The sequence below is a fragment of the Mangifera indica genome, chromosome 3, assembly GCF_011075055.1.
Source record: "Mangifera indica cultivar Alphonso chromosome 3, CATAS_Mindica_2.1, whole genome shotgun sequence".
In the NCBI taxonomy this organism is placed as follows: Eukaryota; Viridiplantae; Streptophyta; class Magnoliopsida; order Sapindales; family Anacardiaceae; genus Mangifera; species Mangifera indica.
In genome coordinates this window covers 17,796,228-17,809,185 of record NC_058139.1, presented here as the reverse complement: position 1 = coordinate 17,809,185, position 12,958 = coordinate 17,796,228, and positions in this window count along the sequence as shown.

Here is a 12,958-nt window from a genome sequence, read left to right as displayed (position 1 = left end):
TAAATATAGATCTAATTCCCTTGAAGAAATTTAAGATTGAAATGAAGAATTTTTTGGTGCAGTATTCCATTACTTCAGTTGAGCCAAGAATGTAAATACATTGATAAAAGGTCCAATTTGATACCTAAAATGTAATGGAAGTTTAAAAACTTACTAAATATTATAAGGTAATGCTTTAAAAACCTACTGAATATTATGAGATAATACCTTAGAGATTGTAATCCATATTTATGTCTATGTACAACACACCAAATATGTTGTACCTATTGTATTGAAGTGTAAATACTTATTTAACAATGGTAGTGACTCTAATATTAAACAATTAACTTGAGTTAGTGGAATCATATGTTAAATGAATTATTTTGTGTAATTTTTCAAAGAAAACATAAGAATATTGTCATTTGAGCACCAAATACATTTTAAAATCTATTTTGAAAGTTCTTTTAGACATAATTCTCTGAAAGAACAAGTGGGAGGATAATGAGACTTAACCAAGCTCTAATTCATACGAGAGATAGACATAAAATGAATGACGTGTCATTATATGTGCTTATCATCATGAGGTAATCATTAGTTTTCAAATGGGAAGAAAATGATCCATTTGTATATATAGAAAATTTGTAGGCACTATGAGGTGTGTTATGAGTTTATGAGAATCAAATTTGTCATTACTCTTGATAAATGTATTAGTCATTTACATCGTTAAAATTTGAGACCTTCAAGTGACGTTGAAATATAGATGCGTTCATGGGTATTGCATACCATGTATTAAAAGTTTGATAATTAATTATCAAGAGTGGCTCCAATAGATAAAATCTAGAAATGGTTATGACCATATAAAAACTAATAGTATTAAACTTAAAAAAGAGCTAGTCGGGTATGCAAGATGATGAGTTCTGTTTAAGAACTCATATGAAAGTTCGAGTGTAGAAACATTTGTATAAATAAAACCATAAATTTTGTTGGTTTTATAAATATGAAGTCTGTATACAAAATCGAGGACAATTCTGATATACAAAGATAAACATATCAAAATTAAATACCATATTTGTAGATGACATAAGTCTTGGGTAACTTAGTAATCCTTCGTAAAATGACTTAAACCAAGTAGTCTTGATCATCATTTGATCTATTGTTGTAAATCGTATAGACTACTAATTTTAAGTTAGAGTGTTTATAACATACAAAAGTTAAAGTGATTTAACAAATAAAAATACAAAAGGATTCTTTTTCGTCATAATAATATATGTCTCTGTTAGATAATGTGTCACCAAACACATAAATCGAGAGACAAAAATGATTAGATTTTTATTATCATCCCTTATTAGAATGATCCTGAATCTCATGATATACACTCAAGCTGATATCTCAAGTTTTAGAAATATCAATTACATCCAAATAAGAGATGTTAGACGGAGCACCAAAAAATATTCTTTAATTCCTAAAAAAGAATGTTGATAATTTTTGGGTTTATAAAAGATGAAGTCACTAAATAATGGGTAGTGACATAAAATAAATCAGATTTAAAATGATGAATTTCAATGCAGAAATCAAGTCACATGTACATGTTGAATAAATTCTACATTCATCTGACGTTGTTTGCATGGGTGATTGATTACAGTGCAAGTGGGAGATTGTTGGAGTTAGCTCTAAAGCTAATCCTTATGGTGACACAAGTTTATTAATAAAGGTCATATGTATAATTTTATGTGGCTTTCTTCATCGATGAAAGTAAATGATTATGCCCAAATAAATGTCCTTAGAATGATAAAATCATGACAAGGGGATCAAAAGATTGATCGTGAAAATCTTATCTACACATTAGGTGATCATTCTAGAAATATCTATAGTCTTGACATTATCTTGACTAAGGACACAACCGAAGGATATGCTTTTATCATAGTGTTAAACGACTCCACCGAAAGGTGGTGACAATTCTTAAATATCAAAGTTGTTTGTTAAAAGCTTAATGCAAAACATGGGTGCACGTCGTAGACGTGTTCATCAAATGAACTCAATTTAAAGATTTCCATATGGATTGTTACGCTAATATCTATGGAATAAATCATCTAACTCATGGGTACATGAGAGTTTTAGACTTAAGGCCATCAAACTGTCTCATATAAAAATTGATATGGGTTGACATCACCCAATATGCCACTATAAAACCATAAAAGTCGTAGTTGGCTATACCAATATCTATACGGAGGCTATGGTGAATCAATAAAGAATTTGTCACTCTCAAGTATGAAAAAAGATATCTCTAATGAGAATACTGAAAAACTTGATAACCACTTGAATCTATGATCACAATGGGATCAAGTCAAAGCCTAGTCTGAATCATTTAGTCATTGATTGATATTAGTTTATATTTAAGAGTTCTTGAGATAGCCATTATATTTTTGTGTCAACCTCGAGAGACATAAGTTGACAAAAAGATCATATCATATGTAACCATAGAGTTAACAAGACTTAGAGTTGTTCATTGACATTTTATTATTCAGGTGGTCATGATACCTTATTAGAGACAAGTCTTAGTTTGTGTCTAGATGTGACCCAAATTTGAATACTGTAGATTAATAGAGAGCTTATGGGTCATACATATAAAGACGTTGATTGAACTTTAAAGATATAGGATTATCTAAATATAATCTTGAAGTGTTTAGGGGTGTGTGTGAGAATGTATAAGGTTGGATGTATCCAATCGGATTAGTCTAGACCTAGCCCGAAATTCCTATTAACATGTTCATGGTGGATAAAGATTTTATCTTATCCTTATCCAAGTGGGGAATTTGGTTAATTATCAAAATTACAAGATTGAGAATCAAATGGACCACCCGTACATTGTGAAACGAATGGGCAGTGTTGCAAAAACAACTTGGGATAAATGCGAAGCACAAACAACACCTAAGGCTTAAACTGCCCAATCAAAGTGCAAGGACTGGGTAATCCTAAGGCAAAGACTGTAACATCCGAATTCAGGTGTGTCAGTAAACTCCACTCCCAAAATTACCCCTAGAATGGATTTTACAACTTGTTGTGTAAAGAAATTGTAAAAGAATTAGAGAAAACTACTAAATGAGCAATATTTTTCAAAGGGGGTAAAATGGTCATTTTACAAAGATTCAAGGGACAAAGTGGGAATTAAAATTGAAGGGCACACTTGAAATTATATGGTGGTGCTAAGGGTTTTTGGTAATTGACTAAGGATAAAATAGTAATTTATGGAAAAAGTTAAGGGCAAAATGGTCCAATAGGCTTATAAATTTATCTCTATTCATTTTCTCTTCCATTTTTGCCGAGAACCTCCATTGTTGAGCTAAAAACTTTCCTTAACCAAAATTCGTCCAAAAACCTAGCTAAACCACCTAATTTCCAGAGGCCCCAGTTATAAAAAGTGTAGATCTGTCAATTCTGGTCAGTTCTAAGATAAGAAATTTAATTTTTAAGATATGTGAAATTTGGGAGTTTGATGGATGATCATATTTTTGGTTGATTAAGGTTGCCAGAAAGAAGAAAAGAAAGTGAATAAGCTTAAATCACCAAATCAGCAAAGAAAAGGTAAGAATTTCATACTTTACATACTTGAAGTAAATTTGAGTTAGGTTATTTAAATAACCTTTACTTATATCAGTATGTAAGGTATTAGAATTAAGGTGATTTATGCTTAAAAGAATAAAGAAATTCATTATGATTCAGGATGTAATTTTTGGCTATAAGGGTAAAAAGGTAATTTTGGCCATAAGGGCAAAAATGTCATTTTATGCGATATAGGTTAATGTTGTTTAATTATGTGCATGTTATGTGAAATAACCCTTATATTAAGCCTATATTGTATAATTGAAATTAATTTGAGACATGATATATATATTTATATATAAATGCATGAGAAAATAACATGATGTTTGAGAAGGAATGAAAAGAATAAGGGAAAATAACAAATGCGCATATTTCATAATATGGATATATATGTATAGATGAGGAATCATAACATATGCATGATTTAGAAAAAAAAAAAATAAAGAAAGAGGAAAAATATTTTCTAAGTCATGCATGCTTTCATAATGACTCATATGATACAGGAAAGCAGAAAACATACTTAAAATCCTTACACGCCAGCTGTACTGTGTGGACAGCAAATAAAATAATCGGTTGTACTGTGTGGACAACCAGCTGTACTGTGTGGACAACAAATAAAATAATCGGTTGTACTGTGTGGACAACCAGCTGTACTGTGTGGACAGCAAAAGAAAAATATCAGCTGTACTGTGTGGACAGCAAAGAAAAATATTAGCTGTACTGTGTGGATAGCAAAGAAAAATATTAGCTGTACTGTGTGGACAGCAAAGAAAAAAAATACGTGTAAGAGAGAATTATACTTGGTATGGTGACTGCAAGTACTATCATATGTAGTCTAGATCGATCAATGAGAAAGAGAGAGAAACAAATTAGTAAATATTTTATGAAAGTCATTTGCATTAGAATTATGCATACAAGCCTGTGTGGCTGATAAAGAGTTGAGAAAGATGTACAATCAGAAAATAAAAATGTCATGGCATTCATACATGCATAAATCATAATGAGTGAATCATATCTGTATAGTAAGGAAATGAATAAATGTGTGAAAGAAAAGAATTATGATATGTGTGAAATGCGTGTTCTGTGTCAATTATTTTGTTGTAAATAGTTCAGACACGCTGAGTATGGAAAAAATTATAAAAGATTAATACTGGTACGAAATACTTTAAGTGTTTAGTATGATTTTCTTACTGAGCCATAGTCGCTCACTCCGTTTAATTTAATATTTTACAGGTAAAGAAATGCAGCAAAGGTTCCCGGGGAGCACTAATGAGACATGAGGCTAAGGGAGGAAGGCACCATAATTTTGTTGACTTAAATGTTATGATGTATATGTAATATATATATATATGACTAGTTTGGAAAATTAGTTATAAAGTTTCTGTGGGTGATAATTTTTTTTATGATAGTTATTATTATGTACTTATTTTATTTATTATGATTATGTGATGAAAATCCAGTCGATTGGTAGGACTGGTTTGTGTGAATTACAAATTGGGAGTGTTACAGGGCATAATGAAAAAGAGAAAAATATTCCCCGGGCCCTCTAAAATAGGGAAACTCATGCCGTTTTTTTCTGTAACACACCCAATGGTTAGGAGAGGTTACATTTTTGGTATCAGAGCGCGATTTTGGGCGCTTAAAGAAAAATATAATATAATGTGTGGTAATATAATACAATATATCTATGGTTTTGCATTCTAATATTGCACAGGTGCCCCTCATGTCTCATGGATCAGCTCCCGAGAATCGACTGCAGTAAGTTATTTTCTTTACCTGTATTCAAATAATAGAATATTATGTAATTACACTTATGCAGTTATTAGATGATGAGTACCACAAGACGAGGACGAGGACGGGGTAGTGGAAGGAGTATTCAAAGAGAGACGGGAGAACCGTCTAACCCTGCCTCGTCAGTTGGTTCAGGATTTGGGCTAGCAGAAATAAGAGATATAGTTCGTCAGGTGTTGACTGAAAGTCAAGATAGACCCACACCTGAAAATATAGCCAGAGATGCCATCCGAGATGAGATTAGAAGTGAGATTCGTGAGGAAGTCATAGAAGAAATCAGAAATGAAATGAGGAATGAAGGAAGAGGAGAAATTAGAGCTCAAAGGCGACTTGAGCCTATTTATTCCTTACCTAATCAACATACCCCTCCTGAATTTAAAGGTACTAAAGATCCTTTAGTGGCTGATGAATGGATCAAGCAAGTGGAAAGTACTATGGATTTATTTTCTATGACTGATAGAGAAAAAGTTCGGTATGCCAGTTTCTTAATGAGGGGAGAGGCCCGCGTATGGTGGGACCTAGTTAAAGAAACCAGAAATGTGGATCTGATGACCTGGAAAGACTTTAGAAGGGTATTTGAGGCCCAATACAGAACAGCTGATGTGGTAGCAGTCAAAGTTCAAGAGTTCATTTCTTTACAACAGGGAGAGGGTTCAGTAAAGGATTACTCTACCCGTTTTGATGTCTTAGCCAGTTTTGCTCCAGGTATGGTGAGTACCCCTAGTCTCCGGCTAGACAGATTTCTTCAGGGCCTTAGACCGGAGATAGCCTTGCATGTGTTAGCTGGACCACAACCTCCTCAAACTTATGAAGAGGCATTGGAGAGAGCATTAAGGTTGGAGGTATATGTTAATAAGCTACCCAGGAATGCACCTTCTATGTCAACACCTCTATCATTGACAGTACCCCAAACAGCGATGTCAAGTCAGTCCGCTTTACCTGCTTCATTGACTATTTCTGCACCAGTTACAACATCAGGGGGTAGTTCAGTTGGCTCCAGTTTCAGAAACAATAGAGGAAAAAGAAAATTCTAGTCAAAAGCAAGTAGAAAAGGCTGGAAGAGTGACAAGAAGCCTAGAAAAGAAAATATTCCCCAATGTCAGATTTGTGGGAGACGTCATAGTGGGGAATGTTGGTACCAGCAGAAACAGGTGATTTGTTATAGATGCGGACAGCCAGGGCACATAGCAAAGGATTGCCAAAGTACCGAAGTGCCAGTTCATATACAGCCACCACAAAGCCTAATTCCACCAGTGCAACCAGGGAGAGGTACTAATGCACGGGTTTATACAACTACCCATAGTCAGGCGGAGGCTAGTCCATCTACAGTTACTGGTCAGCTCTTTTTCCACTCTATTTCTTTATATGCATTGATTGATTCAGGAGCTACACACTCCTTTATTGCACCAGGGGTTATTGAAAGGGTAGGTTTAGTGCCTGTTAGATCTACCCATTCCATTAGAATTGAGATGCCAGATGGAGGGAGTGTGATTACAGATAAAATGCTAAAAGACCAGAAGGTAGTGATACATGGGAGAGAGTTAAAGGTGGACTTGATTGTCTTTGATATGTCCGATTTTGATGTTATCTTAGGCATGGATTTCTTAGAAAGATATGGAGTCGAGATTGACTGTAGAAAGAAAAAGGCTCGATTCCAACTCGATAATGGAGATCGCTTTAATTTCGGAGAGGGCCATCAGCCTAGTATGATGATCAATAGTGTAAAGGCACAAAAATTATTAAAAAAGGGGTGTACGGGATATTTAGCTCATGTGGTACATGAGCATGATGTTCAAAGATTGGGTGTTCAGGATGTCCCAATAGTACAAGATTTCCCAGATGTCTTTCCTGATGAGCTACCAGGTTTACCTCCAGAGAGAGAGTTGGAGTTTAGTATCGAGTTAGAACCTGGCTCAGCCCCAATTTCAAAAGCCTCTTACCGAATGGCTCCAGCTGAATTACAAGAATTAAAGAAACAGTTGCAAGAACTTTTAGATAAGGGTTTTATTAGACCTAGCCACTCTCCTTGGGGAGCACCCATACTATTTGTCAAAAAGAAAGATGGGTTGCTTCGTATGTGCATTGATTACAGGGAGTTGAATAAACTGACGGTGAAGAATAAATACCCGTTGCCTCGAATTGATGATTTATTTGATCAATTGAAAGGAGCTTCTGTGTTCTCCAAAATTGACTTGAGGTCGGGTTATCACCAGGTGAGGATTGCAGAGCAAGATATTCCAAAAACAGCTTTTCGGACTCGCTACGGGCACTACGAGTTTGTGGTAATGCCCTTTGGATTGACTAATGCTCCAGCAATCTTTATGGATTTAATGAATCGAGTATTTCATGATTGCCTTGACAAATTCCTGGTGGTATTTATTAATGATATCTTGATATACTCCAGATCAGAAGAAGAACATGTCGAACACTTGAGATTTGTGCTACAAAGATTGAGAGAAAAGAAATTGTATGCCAAATTCTCTAAGTGTGAATTCTGGTTGGATTGAGTAGTATTTTTGGGACACGTGGTTACTAAGGAAGGTATAGCTGTAGACCCCAGTAAAGTGGAAACAATACTTGAATGGGTGAGGCCAAAGACTGTGAAAGAGATCAGAAGCTTTTTAGGGCTAGCCGGCTATTACAGAAGATTTGTTCAAGGTTTTGCTCGGTTGGCCAAACCACTTACAGCTCTTACCAGACAAGGAACTCCTTTTCTATGGACTGAAGCTTGTGAGAAGAGTTTCCAAGAGCTAAAAAGACGGTTGACTACAGCTCCTATTTTAGTATTACCAGAGGAAGGTGTAGATTATGATATTTATTGTGATGCCTCGCACAATGGCTTGGGAGCCGTGCTGATGCAAAAGGGTAAGGTGATAGCGTATGCCTCTCGGCAGTTAAAAGATTATGAAACACGCTACCCTACCCATGATTTAGAGTTAGCAGCAGTGGTTTTTGCTTTAAAAATTTGGAGGCATTATTTATATGGAGTTAAATGTAATATCTACACCGACCATAAAAGTCTAAAATATTTCTTCACTCAGAAAGACTTGAATATGAGACAAAGAAGATGGTTGGAGCTGGTCAAAGATTATGAATGTGATATTAAATATCAGCCGGGTAAAGCAAATGTGGTAGCCGATGCCTTGAGTAGAAAGATTGCCATAGCTCACCTCACCATTCAGATAGAGTTGCAAAAAGAGTTTCAGAGGGAACATATTGAGGTGATAAGAGGTCAAGTGGCCAGATTGGAAATTCAACCTAATCTCTTCAATGAAATAAAAGAGAAGCAAGTAGAAGATTTATGGTGCCAGAAAATAAGTCAACAGATATGCGAAGGGAAAACAACTGAGTTTCAAATTATAGATGGAGTGCTCAAGTTCAGAAACAGGGTATGTATTCCCCAAGATCTGGAATTGAGAAAGAAAATCCTAAGTGAAGCACATGATACACTTTACACTGCTCATCCTGGGGAAGTAAAGATGTATCAGGATTTAAAGAAAACTTATTGGTGGATAGGTATGAAGAAAGATATTGGTGACTATGTAGCTAAATGCTTGGTATGTCAACAGGTCAAGGCCGAGCATCAGAGACCTTCAGGTTTGCTTCACCCACTTAGTATTCCTGAATGGAAATGGGAAGATATTTCAATGGATTTCATCATTGGCCTACCTCGAGTACAAAAAGGGTTATAATGCATTATGGGTGATTGTAGATAGATTGACTAAATCGGCCCATTTTATTCCAGTGAAAGATAGTTTTACTTCAGATCAATTGGCCCAAATTTATATACGGGAGATTGTGAGATTACATGGCGTACCCAAAACTATTGTGTCAGATAGAGACCCCAAATTTGTTTCAGCTTTTTGGGGTAGTTTACAAAGAGCATTGGGTACGAGGTTGGCATTTAGCACAGCATATCATCCTCAAACAGATGGCCAAACAGAGAGGGTGAATCAAATACTAGAGGATATGTTGAGGGCCTGTTGTTTAGATTATAAAATGACCTGGCATGAAATGATTCCATTGATCGAATTTGCATATAATAATAGTTACCAGTCCACCATTAAAATGGCCCCATATGAGGCTCTTTATGGAAGAAAGTGTAGATCCCCATTACATTGGGATGATATTGGAGAGCGAGATGATTTGAGTCAAGTTCTTGGACCTGAATTAACCCAGAGGATGGTTGACGATATAAAGATTATCAAGACTAGATTGAAGCAAGCTCAGGACAGACAAAAGAGCTATGCAGATTTGAAAAGGAAAGAAGTAGAGTTTCAACCGGGTGATAAAGTTTTTGTGAAAGTAGCCCCTTATAAGCACGTGATGAGATTTGGAAGAAAAGGGAAACTTGCTCCAAGATTTATTGGCCCATTTGAAATTTTAGAAAAAGTGGGCAAGGTGGCTTATAGACTTGCACTTCCACCTAGTATGGATCGAGTTCATAATGTATTTCATATTTCTTTATTGAGAAAATACATTAGCGATCCTTCACATGTCTTAAAATCAGACGATGTGGAATTAAAAGAAGATTTAGCTTATGAGGAGCAACCAGTGCAGATACTGGACAGAAAAATAAAAGAGCTCCGAAATAAGACAATTCCATTAGTGAAAGTATTATGGAGGAATCATAAGGTGGAAGAAGCCACATGGGAGGTTGAGCAACAAATGAGAGAGAGATTTCCCAACTTATTTGTTTAAATTTCGAGGACGAAATTCTTTTGAGGGGGGAAGAAATGTAACATCCGAATTCAGGTGTGTCAGTAAACTCCACTCCCAAAATTACCCCTAGAATGGATTTTACAACTTGTTGTGTAAAGAAATTGTAAAAGAATTAGAGAAAACTACTAAATGAGCAATATTTTTCAAAGGGGGTAAAATGGTCATTTTATAAAGATTCAAGGGACAAAGTGGGAATTAAAATTGAAGGACACACTTGAAATTATATGGTGGTGCTAAGGGTTTTTGGTAATTGACTAAGGATAAAATAGTAATTTATGGAAAAGGTTAAGGGCAAAATGGTCCAATAGGCTTATAAATTTATCTCTATTCATTTTCTCTTCCATTTTTGCCAAGAACCTCCATTGTTGAGCTAAAAACTTTCCTTAACCAAAATTCGTCCAAAAACCTAGCTAAACCACCTAATTTCCAGAGGCCCCAGTTATAAAAAGTATAGATCTGTCAATTCTGGTCAGTTCTAAGGTAAGAAATTTAATTTTTAAGATATGTGAAATTTGGGAGTTTGATGGATGATCATATTTTTGGTTGATTAAGGTTGCCAGAAAGAAGAAAAGAAAGTGAATAAGCTTAAATCACCAAATCAGCAAAGAAAAGGTAAGAATTTCATACTTTACATACTTGAAGTAAATTTGAGTTAGGTTATTTAAATAACCTTTACTTATATCAGTATGTAAGGTATTAGAATTAAGGTGATTTATGCTTAAAAGAATAAAGAAATTCATTATGATTCAGGATGTAATTTTTGGCCATAAGGGTAAAAAGGTAATTTTGGCCATAAGGGCAAAAATGTCATTTTATGCGATATAGGTTAATGTTGTTTAATTATGTGCATGTTATGTGAAATAACCCTTATATTAAGCCTATATTGTATAATTAAAATTAATTTGAGACATGATATATATATTTATATATAAATGCATGAGAAAATAACATGATGTTTGAGAAGGAATGAAAAGAATAAGGGAAAATAACAAATGCGCATATTTCATAATATGGATATATATGTATAGATGAGGAATCATAACATATGCATGATTTAGAAAAAAAAAAAATAAAGAAAGAGGAAAAATATTTTCTAAGTCATGCATGCTTTCATAATGACTCATATGATACAGGAAAGCAGAAAACATACTTAAAATCCTTACACGCCAGCTGTACTGTGTGGACAGCAAATAAAATAATCGGTTGTACTGTGTGGACAACCAGCTGTACTGTGTGGACAGCAAATAAAATAATCGGTTGTACTGTGTGGACAACCAGCTGTACTGTGTGGACAGCAAAAGAAAAATATCAGCTGTACTGTGTGGACAGCAAAGAAAAATATTAGCTGTACTGTGTGGACAGCAAAGAAAAATATTAGCTGTACTGTGTGGACAGCAAAGAAAAAAAATGCGTGTAAGAGAGAATTATACTTGGTATGGTGACTGCAAGTACTATCATATGTAGTCTAGATCGATCAATGAGAAAGAGAGAGAAACAAATTAGTAAATATTTTATGAAAGTCATTTGCATTAGAATTATGCATACAAGCCTGTGTGGCTGATAAAGAGTTGAGAAAGATGTACAATCAGAAAATAAAAATGTCATGGCACTCATACATGCATAAATCATAATGAGTGAATCATATCTGTATAGTAAGGAAATGAATAAATGTGTGAAAGAAAAGAATTATGATATGTGTGAAATGCGTGTTCTGTGTCAATTATTTTGTTGTAAATAGTTCAGACACGCTGAGTATGGAAAAGATTATAAAAGATTAATACTGGTACGAAATACTTTAAGTGTTTAGTATGATTTTCTTACTGAGCCATAGTCGCTCACTCCGTTTAATTTAATATTTTACAGGTAAAGAAATGCAGCAAAGGTTCCCGGGGAGCACTAATGAGACATGAGGCTAAGGGAGGAAGGCACCATAATTTTGTTGACTTAAATGTTATGATGTATATGTAATATATATATATATGACTAGTTTGGAAAATTAGTTATAAAGTTTCTGTGGGTGATAATTTTTTTTATGATAGTTATTATTATGTACTTATTTTATTTATTATGATTATGTGATGAAAATCCAGTCGATTGGTAGGACTGGTTTGTGTGAATTACAAATTGGGAGTGTTACAGGGCATAATGAAAAAGAGAAAAATATTCCCCGGGCCCTCTAAAATAGGGAAACTCATGCCGTTTTTTTCTGTAACACACCCAATGGTTAGGAGAGGTTACAAAGACCGCCAAGTCCAAATGCAAGGACTAGACGGGTTATCTTTATCACTATATATATACACATGTTTTCTCACATATTTAACACAATGTGTTCACCCTAACTTCTTAACACTCTTGTACCTTTTAGTCCAAACATATTCCTCTTGCACCCAACATCCTAACAACTTTGAGGTGTAATATCTGACTTCATTCTCTATTTATGCTTCGTGTGGATACCAAAGTTCATACCTACACTTGGTCTGAAAGCAAATCCTATAGTTCCATTTATCAATGAAAGATAAAGGAGTCGTTAACACAAGTATGATTTTGATAAACACCCTATGCGTGTCTATGCATGTTGGTGAATTAATCCTCTATGAGGGATATCTAAAAAAGGGTAGTTGCAGTTTGTTTGTTAATTTTTTAATTACATGTTCCGATCTTTGAAGACCACAAATTCCTTACAATAAGAATACCTGGAACATGTAGCATTCTAAATTTGTAGAGCTCTTAAAATTACATGCATCGAAGTTACATATCTTTTTCCTTTGAAACCTCTTTTAGATGATAACTTTCAATAGATAAAATTGTTTTATATAGGTTTTGAAAAAGGGATCTCGCTAATATATAATAGGTTATTAAACCCTTC